Source organism: Phoca vitulina, unplaced genomic scaffold (genome assembly GCF_004348235.1).
Source record: "Phoca vitulina isolate PV1807 unplaced genomic scaffold, GSC_HSeal_1.0 scaffold40, whole genome shotgun sequence".
Taxonomy (NCBI): Eukaryota; Metazoa; Chordata; class Mammalia; order Carnivora; family Phocidae; genus Phoca; species Phoca vitulina.
Window position 1 is genome coordinate 18,246,019 of NW_022589743.1, and position 19,546 is coordinate 18,265,564.

General features: G+C 48.2%; 1 protein-coding gene across 2 annotated transcripts in view; it reads left to right on the forward strand.

Annotated features, from left to right (window-relative positions):
* The window catches only part of ASIC2 (acid sensing ion channel subunit 2), a 1,151,688-nt gene that overhangs the window by 907,515 nt on the left and 224,627 nt on the right, over nt 1-19,546 (forward strand). The gene's annotated exons all lie outside the window — the stretch shown is intronic.

The window sequence follows — 19,546 nt, forward strand, 5'->3', positions numbered from 1 at the left end:
ATAAAAGTTGGGATTTGAGGTTCCAGATCTTCTAGTTGTTGTCCAAAACAAGGTTCGCCTCCCCAGAGCATGCAGTCTACATCCAGCCAGGTCGATGCCATGCAGGAAAGACGAGCAGGCTTTGCCAAGAGTATGCCCGGGTGGCTGCTGATGCTGCTGGTGTTCCAGAGTCCTGGGCTTATGTGGGTGTGAATGTGTGTGTGCGGGGGTTAATTTCCAATTCCATGACCGGAAGTGTCATTTCAGTTTTGAAATTCCGGAAAGAGTTCAGGTGTGGATGAATTGGGTCTCATGGTAACTTTCAACTCAGGGGAAAAATACCATCCATAGTGGCATAGGATGTGAGGTATCTGTTTCTAGCATGAACATCTCTGTAAGGGGGTGGGGGGGGCCGCACCTGGGTGGTTCAGTCGATTGGGCGTCGGACTCTTGGTTTCAGCTCAGGTCATGATCTCAGGGTTGTGAGATTGAGCCCTGCATTGGGCTCTGTGCTCAACACAGAGTCTCCTTGAAATTCTCTCCTTCTGCCCTCATCCCAAGAACACAGATTCTCTCTCTCTCTCTCTCCCTCTCTCAAATAAATAAATAAATAAAATCATGGAGAAAGACAAAAGAAAATCTCTGTAAAGGCAGAAGAAGAATTTCCCCTCTACCTTTCTGATTCCTTAGCCGAGACGCCTTGTCCCAACAGACAGATGAGCAAGAGGAACACAAAGGAATTTCTTCACATATATACTTCCTGCTATACATGGAAGTTACCCTGGGAAAGAATAGGGACTCAAAGAGATAGCTTTAGAATTTAGGCATGAACACCATCTTCACAGGGAAAGGGGACAGGGTATGGCCTCTCAGGGGAGAGTAAATTGTTTTCAGGAAAGATGAACAGTCTCTTAGAAGAATAGGTGGAAGTTTGTGATCGTTTGTGACACAGTTTGTCTGTGTGGAGGGGTGAGGTCCACTTCCAGTCCCCTCTCCTGTGACAAGAATCCATCTTCCCTGACTTTTAAACTCCTGGGAGGGCATCTATGATAATTGAGTTCCTTTCTGAGAGAAAGCCTCTCCCTCTGTTGCTGTTTCTCAAGCACCTACAGTGCCTACAGTTCAAGTACAGCCAACGAGAGACATTTTGGGGTGGCGTGTCCTGAGCCCCTGCAGTCATCTTTGGGGTGGCCTCTTCTGCCGCCCTCCTAGGGAAACGGCGCGAGGGCTTCTCTCTGCTCGGGGACTGTTGGAGCAGCCCGGATGTGCAGGGGCTGGGAAAAGGAGGGTGTGGGGTTTAGGTGGAGCCTCAGCATGTACATTGACCCAAGACGTCGATCCTAGAATGTTAGGAGACTGAGAATCATCTAGCGCAGCTGTCTTCAAAGTGGGTGACCCTAACTGGCCAGGGGACCGGTTTAGGAAAGCTTCCCAGAGCTGCACAGGCTCAGAAAGTGGTACAAGAATTAGTCTCCAGATCCTCAGCTTACATGTGGTCGTGTGCCTGGGATTGTGCCTGGAGTCAGCCAGGACGGCCCTTAGCTGCCCCTTCGTGACCCACCTGCCCCGTCCCAGCCTCTAGGGGGCATCGTCCTGAGGGGCGCCAATCCCCTGGCACAATCAAAGGATCAATTCCAGAATGCACAGCTCCAGAGGGAGAAGCCCCCTGAGGACAAAGCAAAGGGGGTTTCGTGGACCTAGAGGGTATTATGCTAATGATTTCATTTACCCCTGGAATCTAAAAAACAAAACCATTGAACAAACACACACACAAAACAGACTCTTAAATACAGAGAACTAACGGGCGGTTGCCTGAGGGAAGGTGGGGGGTGGGGGTGGGCAGAAGAGGCAGAGGGGATTAAGAGTTCAAACTTCCAGTTACGAAATAAAAGAGGTTGCAGAGGTGACAAGTACAGCCTAGGGGATATAGTCAGTAATACCATAATAACGTTGTGTGGCACCAGATGGTGAAGCAATTACCATGGAGAGCAGAATGTATAGATTTGTCGAATCACTGTGTTGTGCACCTGAAACTAACAGAGCATTGGGTGTCCACTATACCTCAATAATAAAACGAAAAGAAAAGAAAAAGGTCTGTGTCCCAGGCTCTGCGATGCCCTGCGTACCCACCTTGTCATCCTCCAGCCTCATTTCGTGGCATTTGGAAGTGGCCACGGAGAGGTGTGTCAATGGGTTCGTTTGGATTGAAGAATGACTTCAGGCTTTGTTGTCTGAGAGTAAGTCTGATTTGGCTTATTGGTTTGACAGGGAGGATGGCTTTGCCGATGGGGTTCACAACACGATACCCCAACATGCAGCACTTGGCACATTAAATGCCTTAAGCTGAAGGAATCAGAAAACAACAGAATCAGGAAGGTTATTCTGACCTACCCCCCTTCCTAGTCCTTCTCCCCTGACACAGATCATAAAACTCCCAGGGGCAAGTTGCCCTCCCTGTACCAGGAGGAAGGAAGGCATTCTTCACACCAGAGACCTGGATTCGGGGGATGGGAAGGCTGGATGAACCAATCTTGTCAACTAATCCTCATTCCTCACCATTTACTACCCGAGCCCAAACCCTTCTGTCTTGTCAATTCTTCACCCATTCACTGTGTCTTTGTCTAAAAGGTATAAAGGCTTCAGTTCTGGTCACTTCTTCCAGTCTTTATTCTCTTGCGAAGGCTCCCACATACATATAAATATTCAGTAAAACTTGTGTGCTTTCCTCCTGTTAATCTGCCTTAGGCCACTTTAATTTTCAGACCCAGCTAGGGACGCTAAGGGGCTCAAGGGCAACTTTTTCCTCCCCTCCATGTTGTAGGACGGACATTTTACATAAATCCATTGAGCAAAATTCACAGCCCGAGGTTGTAGTGAAGATATATTTAAAGCACAAATATAAAATAAGTTAGACTTAGATGTCGCTTAAAAATGCTCGAGGATTTTCAACTTTATTTTAGGAGTGTGTTAGCCACACTGATCAAGTACTAGCATGGTGCTGGAAATGTCCCAGATAATGAGTATTCGTAGACTGAAAGGAAAAGGGATGAGTGACGATGAATGGGAAGATGATGATGCTGAGGACACTTGGTTTTTCTACAGAAGAGATAAGTGGTACTGAATTATACACTTAAAAATGTTAAAATGGTTAAAATTTTTGTTATGAATATTTTGCTGCAATAAAAAAATAATTTGTGACAAAGCTCGGTCGCATCCAAGTGTCCCCGCTCCTACTCAGTGACCTCTGTTTCCTTCCCTCCCATTGCTCATCTGCTTGGTTTTCTGCAAACGTTGTCAGGGATTTGCTGGAAGATGCCAGCAAAGCAGGAGACTCATTGCTGAGAAATGCTGAAGCGAGATGTGATCCTAACCAGAGAGGCAGGCTGGGAGGGAAGGTTTCTGGGACTGAGAAATAAGAGGGGTGGGGGGCAGTCCAGGACCCTGATCATAGCTCCTAAAGGGACCTGTCAGGCCTGTATCTGACAGGCATGGGTCAGTATCTGAGGCTAAGATCTGGGGCTTGGGACTGCAGTGGTGAACCATCCAATCTGGGATGGGTCTCCCGCTAGCATCCCCAGGACAGAACATAAGGAGACAGAGCTGGCTTGAGCTAAAGGCAGCAGGACTCCCTCAGGTCCAGGCCCCCTGTTGAAGAGAGCCCATTCTGGCCCCCAGCCAGCCATCCACCTCCCTCTCCCCAGACCACACTCCAGGCAGCCAGTACTTGGAATTCTGTCCCCAAAGGGTGCCAAGTCCTATAGATATTAGGGTGAGGCCTGAGCAGTACAGGGGTACATTTTATCTTGAAGGCAGGGAAGAAGAGTTTCTGGCCTGATGATGTCTTCTCCAATACCAAGAAGGCACCAGTGGCTTTTATCTCACCTTGTGCTGAGCAGCATGGTTAGCACCCAGGTCAGCCTTTGGCCACAAGCTGACTCCCCTGCCCGCCTCTTTCCTCCACTGGGATGCCCAGCTCCCGAAGGAGCAGAGAGCCCTGTCTTAGGCTCCCAAAGCTGGGTGGTTCTTTGGTTTTACCCCTTGTTCAAAGAAGGGCGTCTTCTGTTTCTCCCCCCTGGTGCACCTGCTCGGCAATGAGCTCAGAGCAGGCATTTGATAAATAGTTCATTGGTATTAACTATTAGGAAATACATTCCTTATGCCTACATAGGAAATGAGTGAGAGTCCCTGGGTCCACATGCTTGGCTGTCCTCTGTCATATCTCATTGAGCAACATTCAGGGCATGCCCTGTGTGTGAAATGTTTTACTCTTTAACAAGTACTTTAACCACTTTCATGGAGTGTCCATTCTGGGCCAGGCACTGTGTTAGATGCTCTACCTCATCTTCACTAATCCTCCCAACAACTGGCAACATAACTTCCCATTTTACCAATGAGGGAAGGGTGGCTTAGACAGGGCAATGGTTAAGCTGGAATGGGTCCCCAGGCTTGCCTCCAAAGCCTTTGCCAGGGAATTTGTGGCTTCCATGACTGTGACCATCTGTGGGAGGAACACTTTTGGCCTGCTAAGGAAATAACCTGAGCCCCCTGCTGGGTTTTCCCCAGACCAGCTTCTGTGGCCCCTCGACTCCCCGAAGCATGGGAGGAGAGCCATCTAAAAACAAGGCTACACAAGGAGTGGGTGACTTAGCACAGAACCAGCTTACAGCTCTTCTGTGATTTAAGCAGGAAATAGATTCCCGAAAATACATTCACAAATCAATACTTTTTAAAATATATTCTGTAATGCCCATAGCTTCATATAATACATACACTGTATACTCATATATCAAAACCACCTCCATCTCTTTCGGGCAGATTTTCATTGCCACATCACCTAGAAGTGGAGACCTTACCATTAACCCCAACATCCACGCTGTGTGTGACAGCTTGCATGGTACCCCACCCCCATTATTTTACTTGGTATATACGGACATGATTAGCCCCATTGTACAGCAGAGAAAACAGAGGCTGGTAGACATGTGGCTTCCCCCAGATCACCACCCACCCCCGGAGTCTACACCTCTGCTCCGTGCCCTCACACCATCAGCCACAACAGGATGAAAGGGACAGTAGATGTTTCCCCTGGTTGTGTCCTCTGCACCAGTGGGAAGGGCTCCGTGTCACCTTTCACCTGGATAGTTTATAACCTGTCACTGGGCACTGGTTTCCACCAAAGAGGAACAGTCTCACCAGAGTGACCTCTAAGCCCAGAACAGCAGAGGCTCTGATAAATATTGAGTTAATACAGCAGAAACTGAAGCCCACAGTCATCTGCTATCGTTTTAAGGCAGACAGCTACCAGCTTTTGGCCCTGAGGGGTCTTCTGACAATTAGGCAGAAGTGGAAGGCACTCCTGCGCTTCACCCCAGAAAATGAGTCACTCAATGGCCAGGGGGAGAACCTGTGTCTACATCAGACTTTCATGAACCAGCCTGGGTCCCACCTGGGCCGTGGAGAAGGGAACAGGTGTCCTGTGTGGCCATCCTCGGCTGCCTGGCGCAGCCCCCTAGGCCCCATCTGGGTCCTAGAATCAGGGCAGCTCAGGGCTGGAAAGGAGGTTCAAGGTCATCCCGTCCAAATGCCTATCCAAGGCTAGAATCCCACCCCAGGGTACCTACTCCCTCTTGAAACCCATGGGTGATAGGTAACTCAGTGCCTCCAGAAGCAGCCAGATCTGGGAAGTCCCGCGAGAATCATCTAATCTGATCCCTTCATTGTACAGATGGAGACATTTTCCAAACCAGAAAAACAGCTTGTTCCAAGGTTACCCAGATAAGCCACCAACAAGGAGGCATCTATTTACCGTCTCCTGCACGCCCCATGCTCCGGACATATTTCAGGTCCCCAAATGAGCTGTGCTGTTTCCCGACTCCATGTCACTGTTCACCACCTTCCCCCTTCAGGATGCCCTTCGCACCGTATCTCTCACCTGCACGGGAAAACTCACCTGCCCTTCAATGCTCTGCAAGGCACTTTCTCTTCCATAAAGTCTTGCCTGAGACCTTCCTCCCACCGTGAGAAATACTCCCCATCTCCCGCACCCCCGTGGAGGCTGTGAACACATGGGTCAGAGCACTTGTCATGCTGGACTCCGTACCTCCTTACTGGCTTGATCCCAGACTGCCCCGGGGGGCCCTTGAGAGTTGAGGCCACATTCCCCATGTCTGTGTTCTCAGACCCTCCGACCTCTCGGCACAGACCGTGCTTGTTGAATAAACACACAAACAAATGATTGGATAGATCAACACTGGAAAAGCCACCAACACTATTTGTAATTTCCATAAATCCCTGTCCACTCAGTTTCGTTTTTATTCTCCTGTCCTCCCCTCCTTTCGAATCTCCTTCCCCATCAGAGGACAGAGCCAACTCCTTCCACCACAGCGAAGCGAGGTGATGGGCCCGAATTGCCCAGTTATAAATGGCTTCTCATAGTTCTTGTATGTCCAAGTTCAAGGGAAATGTCATGGTTGGTGCCACCTCCTGAGTGGCTTCCTCTCTGGATGAGACTCCCCACCCCTGCCCAACTTAGGAGCCTGCCCTGAGGCTCTTTCTCTTCACCAACCTCAGCTCAGGATGCACAGGTGAGTCTGTAGGACTCTCTGAGAGTCCCCTCCTGGAGACTAATGGGGGACAGGGGATACTGGCATGTTGCCTCCGTGTGATGGGGGCGCAAGGGGGCAAGGAAGGAGCCGGCAGATGAGCCAGACCCAGGCTCCAACAAGGAGAAAGCTAGTAGATGTAAGCTGTAACTGGCAGGGGGTGGACTTACACATTGACTGACTCCAGCTCGTGCCCACGTGCCTCAGCCTCCCTCCATCGCTGTGCTGTCACTGTGCTTCCTCCATGGGACACACACTCCCTGTCCCAGCAGGTCTGGCCCCTCTTTGGGATGTGGGTGGGACACACATGCATGGGATGAATATCACATGGCCATCGCATGCTCTCTGGTTGTCGCATACCCATGGGTGTTATGCACTCACGCGCTTGGGCACATGTGTCCACATGCACCCACCTGCCTGGTCAGGATGCAGCGGGGATCAGGGAGCCTCTGCCCTCTGCAGCTCCATCTTCTCGGGGGCTTCTTCTTCCCACCATTCTCAGGAAAGTTGCATCTTCCCTGGCCCCCTTTTTTAAAAATTGTGGTGACATTTACATAGTACCAAATTCACTACTTTAACCTCTTGTAGATGTTTGATCCAATGGCACTTAGTACATTCCCGATGTTGTGCGGCCATCACCCCTCCCTCATTCCAGAGCATTTCCATCCCTCTCATAAGAAACCTGTGCCCACCAAGCATACACTCTCCCCGGACTTTTACACGATGACCAGGTAACAAGGGCAGTATCCGGGCCGTCCTGGCTCTAAGTGCTGAGGTCACTAGGAGCATGTCAGTGGGAGGACATCAAGAAGCTTGTGTGGGAATTGCTGTCCGTCATCTCTGTACATTCAGGCCCCAGTGCTCCTTCAAGTCCTTGTTCAGAGTCCCCACGGACCCATCAGGCCCCCACCCTCCCCTCCCTCTCACCCCACCAGCGGGAGGCAGTCTCCACACCAAATTCCCAGAGCATCCTCGGGCACAGATATGCCAGGTCCCCATCAAGATGGCTCCACCTCGCGTCCTGGGTTGGCCTCTCACTAGCTGTAAATCCTTGGGCACATTATCTAATCTCTGTGCTTCGGATTGAGGTCAATACTAACACCAGTGAAAGCGTTGCCATAAAAGCATTTGCATGAGTCAACACCTGCCGAGCTATCGGAACAGTGCCTGGGGCATCAGGAGTACTTGGACTGTGGTTGTCCTTCCCCCCTGTTTCAGGAGGGCCGTGCTCCTTGGCCACGGGATTCACCGCGCAGAAGGCCTTGAAAATTCCAGGTTGGTTGAAGGGACCCAGGTGTCCCCGGCTTTACAGGCACCCTTACCTCCTCACTCCCCTTTGTCTGGATGTTTAAAATGACCGGGAGGACTGGGTCTCTCTGTCACACTGGATCAGTGCAAAAGCACTGTGGAAAATGCTCTCCCCAGGCAGGAGGGGAAGGTGCGACAGACAAAGGGCGGGACTGCAGCTTTAGGCTGGGGGGAAGGCAGGGAGGCCCCCGAGGGAGGAGCTCCAGAATGCTCTCTGCCTGTGCTGGGACCACGGGGTGGTACACCAGGGTGCCAACATTGAGAGGGAGCTAAAGCGCGAGTTGCATGATTATAAAAGGTTTTATTTCCATTTCACCTGACATCTCCCAGAGGCCCTCCAGCCAGGGTGACAGGTTCAGGGCCGGGCCCAGGCCTGCCGCACTAACAGCCTCTGCAGCAGCCCCTGGCCACGGGGGGCTACCAAGCACTTGAAATGTTGTTGGTCGAGACTGAGAGGGACTCTAAGTGTAATCAAAGGCTTCCTTTGGAAAAAAAAGAACACCTCAAAATGTTTTATATTGACTACGTGTCAAGGTTATACCATATTGAATGTAATGGGTTAAATAACATTTAATTAATTAACTAATTAATTATAACATCAGAGCTGGGATCCACAGCCTGACTTGCAGCGACTGCCTCTCTGTATAGCGTATTGTTTTTAATCATTTCCTCTGTTGGTGAACGCTTGGGTTGTTTTTGATGTCTTGCTCTAACACCGATTGCCATAGGACTCGCGTGGTTTTGAACTTGTGCGGGTATTTCCCTGGGGTTGCCGAGTCAAAGGTGCTCGGCGTGTTTCACTTTGATAGAGAGTTCCACGATGCTTTCCAAAACAGGCTGACCTGTGCACACTCAGGGGACGCCTTTCCTGGGCCAGCTCCCCCAAAGGGCAGCAGAGGTCGTGTAGATGGAGAGGTTCAGAAGAAGCAATCAGGTCCCTGTCAGACTCCAGCTAAGGGGCTCAGGCAGGCAGGGTTCCCACCAAGCTCCTCCTCCCCCCAGTGAGGGAAGGATTTGACAGACCCCTCCCGACAGCCCCTGACGCTTGAAGCTTTGCCTGCCTACCCCCCAAATCAGCGTGTGGCCCGTAGGTATGGGACAGCATGACCTCAAGTCGCCATGATTAGCCATGCACAGGCCCCAGCTCCCAGCATGTAAAATAGCAATACTAGCAACTATATTTTAAGGTCTTGGGGATTAAACGGAACAGGTGTGTGTCCATGTCCACCTAGCCTCACTGGATGGCAGTGAGAATTTAATCAGTGACTCAGAGGAGGCGCCAACAAAGGCCAGTTTCCTCCCCTCGTCCCTTCAGGTGTGGACATTATAACATGGATGCATTCATCATTCATTCATTCATTCATTCATTCATATGACCTTTATCCAGCACTGCCTTCTAGTCATGTCAACTCTCTTGTTCCCCATATTTTAGCCATAATGAGCTCTATTTTATATCCCAAACTGCATCTCACAAAACTGAACCAAAATACATTGAATTACCCCTTCTCCCCTTTCCCCCTGTGTTGTTCAGCTCATTTTCATCCTCTCTAAGAGCAACATCGCTCTACCTTTCTTTCCCTCCTCTGGCCCCTCTTCCCCTCCCTGCTACCTCCCGCTCCCCCAAGGCCCTGAGACCCGTGAGTTCCTTACCCTAGTCTGTGTTTCCCAGAGACAGATGCAGCATCTGCACATTCAGGTGCCACAGCTGGAGATTACCAATCACCATATTTTATATCTGGCCCCATGAATAATTCAGGACCCAGAAAGCAAGAGCATAATAATTAACATGAGGTGGAGGGGGTACGCCAGTTCCAACACAGCCCCATTGGTTTTATGATAGGATTTTGCCATGTTGTAGGATAGGATTTTGCCAAGTTTAAATGCAAAACACCTGACCTTATGTTCTTGGCTTGCATTTCAAGTTGCTTTCCATATTGAGACAATGTCTATGAGCCTCATATAATCCACAACAGGAGCTCTTTCCCAGAAGCTGGTCTATTAGTAAAATCCTTGAAAAGAAATGAAACAAAGGTGACTGGAGAAGTACCCAGACCCTAGTCCCTCAGATTTTCATATGCAAAAACCAGATGGTCTCTAACTAGAATCTTCTTTGTCCCTTGACTTATCTTCTCCTGCACACTCTGACCCTTCAAGGCAGAAATTGGGTCTCTGTCACCTGTGATGCCAGCCCCGTCTATATCCGAGCACAGTGTCTGGCATGGAGGAGACCCACAGGAAGAGTTGGGGTGCTGCATGTCACTTGCATGATCTTTTCAGGGACACTGTCTCCCCATCTCTGAGAAAGCTCTAATGGGTGGTTTTCTTGAACATTTCCGTCTAGGCTACTTTGCCTTAGAGCTCTCCCATCTGATACCAAATATTCCACAAAGAAACATTTAAATGCCCCACGCAAATGCTCTCTTTGAAGCCATGCTGGAAATCTTTCCAGAAAATATGCTAATTGATTTGCTTGATAACCTCACATGTGCGGATGTTTGCTTTCTTTCCCTTTAAAAAAAAAAATCTGTTAAAGAACAAATATGTGTAAAGGGAGAAAGGGGGAAGGGGTAATTCACTGTATTTTGGTTCAGTTCTGTGAGATGCAGGTTGGGATGTAACATATAACTAATTAAGGTTTTTAGCACATCAAAGTGTTTTTCTGAACATGGCTCACTGTGAGAACCTAGCTCCCTACTGTGAACCTGGCTCCCTGGTACGAACCTGGTTTCCTGGTGAGAATCTAGCTCCCTGATGAGAATCTCATTCCCTGGTGTGAACCTGGCTCCCTGGTTAGAATCTGATTCCCTCATATGAATGTGACTCCTTGATGTGATCTTGGCTATCTGGTACAGAATTGGTAGTCAGGAAAAATGTGTTGTAGGAATGAATGAATGAATGAATACTACTAGACTGTAGTTTTATTGAATAATATTTGGCAAAAGATGTCTCTCTTAAGAGACATATAGAAGTACCTCTTACACTAAAAATCCTCATGTCACAAACAATTCCTGCATATTTATGTGAATGGCATCCCAGCACCAAGCCAGGAGAGTAGAGAAAATTCTCTTTGGAGCACAGGAAACAAAAATAATCCCTCAATTGCTTTGCTTCATCCTGCTTTTTTAAAAAAGCTTTATTGAGATGTAACCTAAATGCCACACAATTATCCACTGAAAGTGAACAATTCAGTGTTTTTTAGTATATTCACAATTATGTGCAACCACCACCATAACTACATTTTAGAACATGTTTGCACCCCCGCAAAATAAATCCATACCTATTACCTGGCACTCCCCGTTCTCCCCAGCCCTAAGCAATCGATAATCTATTCTCTGTCTCCATACATTTGCCTACTATGGATATTCCATGTACGTGGAATCATACAATATGTGATATTTTGTGGCTGGCTTCTTTCAACAAGCATAACATCTTCAAGGTTCATCCATGTTGTAGCATGAATCAGTACTTCATTCCTTTTTATTGCCAAATATTATTCCACTGTACGGATAGATTACATTTTATTTGCCCATTCATCAGGCTTTTTTTCTACTAGTTCTTGCCAGGGTGGATAATAAACCAGGAAGTTGTGGCCAGACGCACCAGGATGCCCTAGTCACCATGTTCCTTTTTAACTAGAGAGAGCATCTCAGATATCCCTCGTCACCGTATTCCCTCCTTGCTGCACTACCAATAATCCACTTCCCCTAGAGCATCATTAGGTTCTCAGGATAGCCCCTCAAAACACACTCATTTCATAATAGAGTCCCCCAAATGTTGGGAGGACCATAGAAGGCAGTAACAGTAAGAAAATGTAAATCATTTCAGAGGGGAAGGATAAATGATTAACCATTGTGTGTGGGTAATAAACATCTGTAGGGCTAACCTGGGAACCTGACCACCATTTATAACTTCGTTTTCATGGGGAAATGAAATCCAAATTCTAAATAATGACCTTTAAGATGAAATTTCAGAAAAAATTATATTCTTCCTGTATAGTATCTGCATTTTAAAACTCAAAAAAATAAATTCTGTGCTTGGGCCAAAAAAAAAAATTTAGTAGACTCTTCATCATGCACATTATGGCTATTTTACAAAGTCAAATCTACGAGAAGAGAATTCATTTTATTTGGCCCCCTCTAAAATAAGCATCTTAAATAACTGGGGTTTTTCTTTTCAGTGCCAAGTAGGAACAGAATCTAGAAGCCTAAAATCTTCACCCAAAGGCTAAGCAGTCGGATTTCTCATTATTTCAAGATCAATTGGCAATATATTCAAATGGTCAAGTCTTTCAAAAGGAAAGAAAAAGAACAATCCATACTAGTTTTTGGTCCTTGAAAATTCGTCCTCTTTTGTCTGGAGTAAAAAATATTTTTGACATTTTTTTCCCTGAAAGTCAGATCATTTGCTGGCTTTTCCTGCAATACAAAAGAGTACTTAGACGTCTATGCATACCCCAGAATGCCAGAGTTGAGCCATGTGAAAACGAAGATCCAGAGAGAGAAAGTGCCTTGGCCCAGATCACATTTAGGTTCACAGCAGAAGCCAGACTAGAACTGGTTTCTGTAACGAGGGGATTGCTATCACTGTCTGCTTTGGGGGTGTGACTACCCCTGGAATTCTTTAAGCATCACTGTGGGGTTGGTGACACAGTTGAGCATACCACACAGAGTAGAGAGTCTAGAAAGGTGGAGGAAGCAGAGAGATGAGATCAATAATAAGTATTGATCACTTACCCGGTGCCAGCAATTATGTCAGTTCTTTGCATACGTTATCTTATTTACTCATCAAAAAATTCTGTGTGGCAAATAGGTTTTGTTTCCTAGAGTGTCTTAAAAAAACCTAATACTTGGAGAAATTAAATAAATTACCCTAGGTCACACAACTACCAGTTAGTAGATCCAGACTTTGGAGCCCCAAGGCCCCGAGGTCTGTGTCCTTTTCCAATTTATCTGCTTCTCCCAAGGGGGCTGGAAACCAGCTCAGGGGAGAAGTAGAGCTGTTTAGTCTGAGTGAGGGCTCTGGACCCAATTACAGGGTTAGACTAGAGGACCTCTTTGTGCCTCTTCAACTGGAGGTGCCAGATGAGACCTTAGCAAGGCTGTTACTCATTAGGTATTCAAGAAAATGACATTCCTTTCACATGACAGTAATTTTTAAAGTTCTAGCTGTTCTTGATTGGGCATTTTTTCCCAAGAACTGACCCCAGTGTGAAAACTGGGGTAAAACCTTACGGTTCTGAGTCAATAGTGTAGAATGTCCATAGCCCTGTTCCAGGGGTCCATAAGGTAGTGAACATTAAGGGAATGAATGAACAAATGAATGGATGAATGAATGAATGACTGTATGATTGATTTAGAGAAATGGCTATTCTAACAAATTTCTTTAACACGAGCTCTCTCGGGGCCTATAATAACACGTGTGCTGACTCTAATAGGGGAGGTTGGGCAAGCGAAACTTCCCCAACTGCCTGGGCCACAGTACCCTTTCTTCCCCTGACAGTGACCTATTAGCATCTTAGGGAACCCCAGGGTTCCTCGGGACACGGTTTGCCAAACATAGGGTTTTAAGACTATGGGCTTGAAAACAGCCTCGGATTCCACTCTTTTTCCCACCCCCTCACCCCCCACGCCCCCCACCCCTGTTCACTGCTCTGCACTTCAGTTTTCTCACCTGTGAAACAGAGGCAGCAGCAACTACATCCCAAAATTATTGCAAGGACCCAAGGTCATAATGGATGTAACGTGAAGAGTGGGCCTGGCAGGTGTGGAGGCAAGAAATATACATGGAGGCTGTTATTTATAACCTCATATGCACTAAAGGTATTACCTCATAGGGTCATTGTAGAGATTAGATGAAGTAAGATATGAAATAATGTGCACAAAGTACTTGGCATCTAGGAGAGCCTTGGAAAGGCAGACTCGTCTTGCTGCCTCCGCGCTCGGAGCGCTAGGACTAGCTAGTACAAGATTTCCTGTGCCAGGAAGCCATCAACTACCTCCAATACGGAGCATTCCCCATCTGCTTATAACTGTTCTGAAGAAGGTGACATTCGAAGCTTCGTCAGGCCCTTGAGTTTTTTAAGTAATTGAAGCACTAAGAGTCTGAAGTGACTCACCCCGTGCTGTTTATTCTGGTCTCATTTGCACAAAAGAAAGGAAAATCAGCAGCTCTAACCACCCACTGCAAAGTGCTAGGGATTCGAATAGCTGGAGAAAATACCGAAAATAATTTCCTGGGCCCGGTTTGGCTCTTCCTTATCCCAGCGGGGTTGGAAAATGTGTGGTGGGTCCTGAGTCATCAAATCCAGTACCACCCCCCACAGCCCTCGGTGGGTCACTGGGTCCCCTGAAGAGGGGAGGAGGGGAAGGAAAGGGGGGACGGAGGAGAGAGGAGACGTGCCCTAAGCAACCCCACTGGATTTCCAGTTCACACTGGAAACAAAGGGGAAAGAAAATGTGTTTTAAAAATCTACCATCGTTGACTGAACACCTACTACAAGTGAGGCACACAACCAGATACAGGAGAGGAAACAGTTACGCCCAGAGGCAGTGCTTGACTAATAATAACGAAAAGAATCAGAGTATAAGCTCCCACATGTCAAGCATCTACTATGCACCAGGCACATTGCTTGGCATTTTCTATCCCAATCTCAGATATAATTCTTCAAGATAGGAATTATTATCAACTCTTTAGGGAAAGTGGAGAACGCAGACATTGATACCTTCGGCCATCCATTCACACAGAAGACTCTGGGCCAGGCGCCAGGCTGGACCCTGAGAATGCACAGACTAGAACACAGGCTCTAAGCGGGGTGCAGCAGTCTGGTGACTTTCCCCAAGGTCACGAGCAAGCAGTGGGGGAGCAGGGATACAGCCCAGGCCTCTGCACCCCAGACTTGTGCCCAGCCTGCAGCATCAAGAAGTTGCCTTTGAGTCAGGCCCCCACGGGGCTCCCAGATTCCCGGGGATGGGACATAAACTGTACTAGGGCAGTGGCCCTTGCAGTACCGTGGGGCGGGCTGGGAGCACAGCCCGTGCTTCTGCACCAGAGTCAACAGCACAGCTCATTTATTTTAAATAAAAACATTTAAAAGCATGAGTTGCACTATCTAGCAAAGAGGACTTTGTCTTTGCCGTCACAGATTTTGCTGCAGAAATCACCATATTATACAGGACGATCCCTGTGCTAGTTTACCCTGAGGGGTCCTCTGTGCATGGTGTGTTTTGCTAGACCTATCTCGAGTCTCCTCTCCCAAGATCCAGAGGCAAGCACTGTACCTGCCTTATGTCACTTAATCCTCATAACAAGCCTACAAGGTGATGCTGGTGTCCCTATTTTACAGAAGGGAAACTTAAGGGTCAAAGAGGAGGGATCCAAGGTCACCCAGGAGGGAAAGAAAGCTGGGTTCAGACCCAGCTCTGTCTGGAGTTAGAGTCTGGGTTCTTCCCACGACATCAGGCTGTAGGTTCCCGTGTGCTCTGGGGGAGTGGTAGACACAGCATGCTTAGAGGTGTTCAGCATGGCATGTGGGAAAAGACAAACACCCAGGAGCCAAAGACTCCTGTCCGGCTCAGCCACCACAAGAATCATGTTGCAAGATGGACTGCTCCGTCATGCTGAGCCTCCTCTGTAGGATGTGTGTGCACCCTGGGCTGTGCCAGCCTGTGTGTGTGTGGGGGGGGGGTGTATGCAGTTCACAGATCTGCCAGAGCAAATCACAAAACTGTGATTCATTTCTGCTTTTTGAGGAAAGGTGACCTCCAGAGAGAAGCCCAGCCTTACACACCTGAGAGCTTCCCAGAAACCACTGTGCTTTTGTAACTCTCTCCTTTTTCCACCCTCCATACCCCACCACAAGTTTGGGTGGCCATCAGTCAATGGGAAACGCCCCACTGCAGCAGGAGTTCTCAGCCAGCAGAACCAACATCTCCACTTTGCTCCCCCACATGAAGCACCTGAGTGCAGGCCGAAAGTGTTCTAGAGGCACCAGAAAGGCATGGCCTCTACGTCTTCACAATGGCTTGTGGCTAAGATCTGGGCCTTTGGCCTGTGGCTGCACCTATATTTTCAAAATGTATATGTTCCTGACAGGTTATGTCTACATTATATTTTATCAAATTACCTTTTAATTTACTCTGAAATTCCAGCCTGCAAAAATACATAAATTCGAAATTATTAACATTCCAACAGTCAACCCAGTTGCCCAAGCCAGAAACCTAGGAGCTCCTCCCTCTTTCTAACCTCCCCATCCAATCAATCTGTAAGCCCTATAGTTATTGATCTACCATGGACAGCTCCCCCCTCCCCCATGGGTCCAGCTCTCCCCACCTCCACTGCCACCTCCTCAAGGTTCTCAGCTGAATTAGTGAAAAACCCCAGGACTCATTTTCCCTACCCCATCACACTCTGAGTTGAACCACCCACCCACTGCCTCACCTCCACCCTGGAGCCAGAGTGCTCTCTCCATTTCCAGCCCGGTCATGATCCTCCCCTCTTTAAAACCACCCTGTGGCTCCCATCACCTTCTAAATAAAATCCAAACCCCACAGCATGGCATCTACAGCCGTGACCATCCCAGCTGTCCCTGACTCATCTGTTCCCTCCCCCCAAGCACACACCCTTAGGCCAGGCCAGACTTCAGGGTGGCTCCTTGAACCCACCATGCCCTCAATGTGCCCCCTTCGAGTCTTTGCAAGTACTGCTTAGAGTACCTTTCTGCTCCTTCCTTGATGAACACTTCTTCACCAGTCAGGACATCTCCTGCTGAACGGGCACCTTCCACCTCCAGCCCACCACACCCAGTGCTAATTGGCTTGGGAGGTCTGCTCACTCAAACTATAGGAATGATGCTTCCCCCCACCTTCCAGACTGCAGGCCACTTGTAGACTGTCTCCCACCTCTGCATCCACAGAGCCCAGACTACTGAAGGACTGACCACTCTTAAAGTCTCTTTAATGTATCACCTCCTGAAGACTTGAGTTTTTGCTTAGACCTTGCAACTTATTTAAAGTCTTGAAACTGGAGACAGGAAAACTATGAACTGCTGCCAATCAATGATCAATCAGAGGCGAAGTTCACTTGTCTCTGAAATTATCAGGGGAGTCAATGAGAACATAAGGAATCATTTATGAAACTAGTGTACATTTGACTTTTAAATCATTGGATTAAATGCAACAGACTTACATTTATTTGAAAGGACATGTTTACAAAATCACATGTCCATGAAAAACATTTTGGAAACTACATTAAAAAGCACCCATAGTTCTACAACCCAACCCTCGCCACTAGCATGCTGGTTTAATTCCTTCCAGTCTTTTTTCTGTGTGTAGGTTTAAGGGTGGTTTAAATATCAATTTGAGTGATTCTCTATGTATCATTTCACAAGTGGCTATTCCCCTTATGTTCACATTTAGCATGTTCACGGTATTACACACACATTGTTCAAGAGTGACATAAAACTCGACTGTGTGAATGTTCCATAGATTGTGTCTCATTCCTCTACTGTCAGATGTTTAAACCCGTTCTACTATGTCCTAATCCTGAGTAATGCTGGGACACGTGTATTTCTGGATTTGTTAGGACAGATTCCCAGAAGCAGGATTACGAGTCAAAGGCTAGGAACATGACAGAGGCTCTTGAGAAATGTTGCCTCCAGTTTTCCAACCAGATGCCCCGATTTGCACTCTCCCCGCAAGTACACGAGAATCCCCACTTTCCTGCACCATGCCCCACCTGTGATTATTATTTTACAATATCTATTCTGTTTTGACTGATGAGAAGTGAATCCACACTGTTTTGCCTTGTTTTTTCTGGATGAAGAAGGAGATGAAGCATTTTCCATAGGTTTGCTTACGAGATGTATTTCCTTATATGTAGAGCTTCATCTCCCTTTGCAGGGAAACACCTTAGAGGAGAGAGAGCATGAGCTGGGCGCACACTCAGTCCCTGACGCCTTGCGCCAGCCTCGTGATCCTGGCTGTGTCGCTGTAGCTCGGAGACTTGTTTCCCTGTCTGTGGATTTAGGATTCTAACCTAATAGCAACTTCCACCCACCTGGCAAAAGGGCCCCAGGAACGCAGCAGACAGGCAGTTTCAGCTCCCCTTTCCTTCTTTTTGAGCTCTGAGCCTTTGTCATTGCCGCGGGGTAATCTTTTAGGTCCCTGCTACTTGGAGATCTGCAGCATCAGCATCACCTGGGAACTTGCTAGAAACACAATCGTGGACCCCACCCCACACTAATAGCATCAGAATCTGCATTTTAACAGGATCCCCACGTAATTCGTATGCATATTAAAGTTCGGGGTGCTCTGCTCTCAGATTTGAGGGTAATGGTTGTGGTCTCCAGGAATGATACCCAGCGCCAACCCGGGGAGGAAGAGGCAGATTATGAGCCTGGGACCTGGGAGGTCTGACACAAGCCACATTCTCACAGGGCTTCTGCCAGCCCCAGAGAAGAGATGGCAAGCAGAGCACATGCATTCTCTTTGAAGGCAGCCCAGCAGGTGCAGTCTCTGGGAAAACAGCCCTCAGCCAGCAGCTCAGGGGTGTACTTTTTGCCCAAAAAGGGGCTGCATCATGGGGAAGAGCCAACCAGGGGTGCAGGTAAGAGGTTGAAGACTGAGCAGGACATAGGGACCTGATCCCGGGTCATACTGACATTCTGATTTGTTGCCGGAAGGTCTCAGATGGGAACTAGGGATGCTTCAGGGCTTGGGGAGCAGGCCCTTGTTCATTTAGACCCCACCCATTGTTCTCCCCTTCTCCCCTCGCTTACTGGGGGAGGGGGGTGAGAGATTCGTGAGAACTTGGCCCTAAACGTGGCAGACGAGCAGCTGGTTGGGAACACAGAGACACATGTTTTCCAGCCAGTGGTCACTCTGCCGCATAGATGGGGCCACCCTCAGAGAGAACAGCAGTAGCACACTCATGTCTGTCATCCTGTTCTGCCTTGTCATGCTCTCAGCCTATGAGAAAGCCTGCTTGGGCAAGAGGGAATCGGCATTCTCGGGACTGGAGTATGCATCCTATCTCACTGAGCCTTCTGTCTGCCCTCTGATGAGGAATCCCATTCTTCAGTTGAGCAAATGAAGGCTCGGACTCCCAGCTAGGACTCCCAGCCCCCCAGGGTGACATGGGAGGAGCTCCCCAGCTCCAAGGAGCTCCTCTCACTCACCCACATGACAGATCAGGAAGCTGAACTTGAAAGTTTAAGAAACTCAAAGTTCCAAAAAGGGATGGGGACAGGACTAGAAGTAGGGTCTAGGCCTTCAGAAACCTAGGTCACGGTTTTCAATTAAGCCACACTCTGTCCCACTGAGCTTTACGGCCAGGCCTCATGTCACCACGGCTGCCAGGCTCAGCCTCCAGTAGCTAAAAGAATAACCCCATTGAAAGAAAATGGGGGGCGCGGGAGGCAGCACCTGGCTGGCTGGGTCGGTGGGGCGTGACTCCTGATCTCAGGGTTGTGGGCTCAAGCCCCACGTTAGGTGTCAAGATTATTTAAAATAAAATCTTAAAAAATAAGACTAACCCCGTTGGGACTCTGTCACTGCTGGGAATTTAGCATTTAGCATCCGGACTCCTGAACCAGCAGCATCTCTTCTCGACCCTCCAGCTGCACCCCCTCCCATCCCTGCCAGCTTGTTTCAGAGCCTCCACAT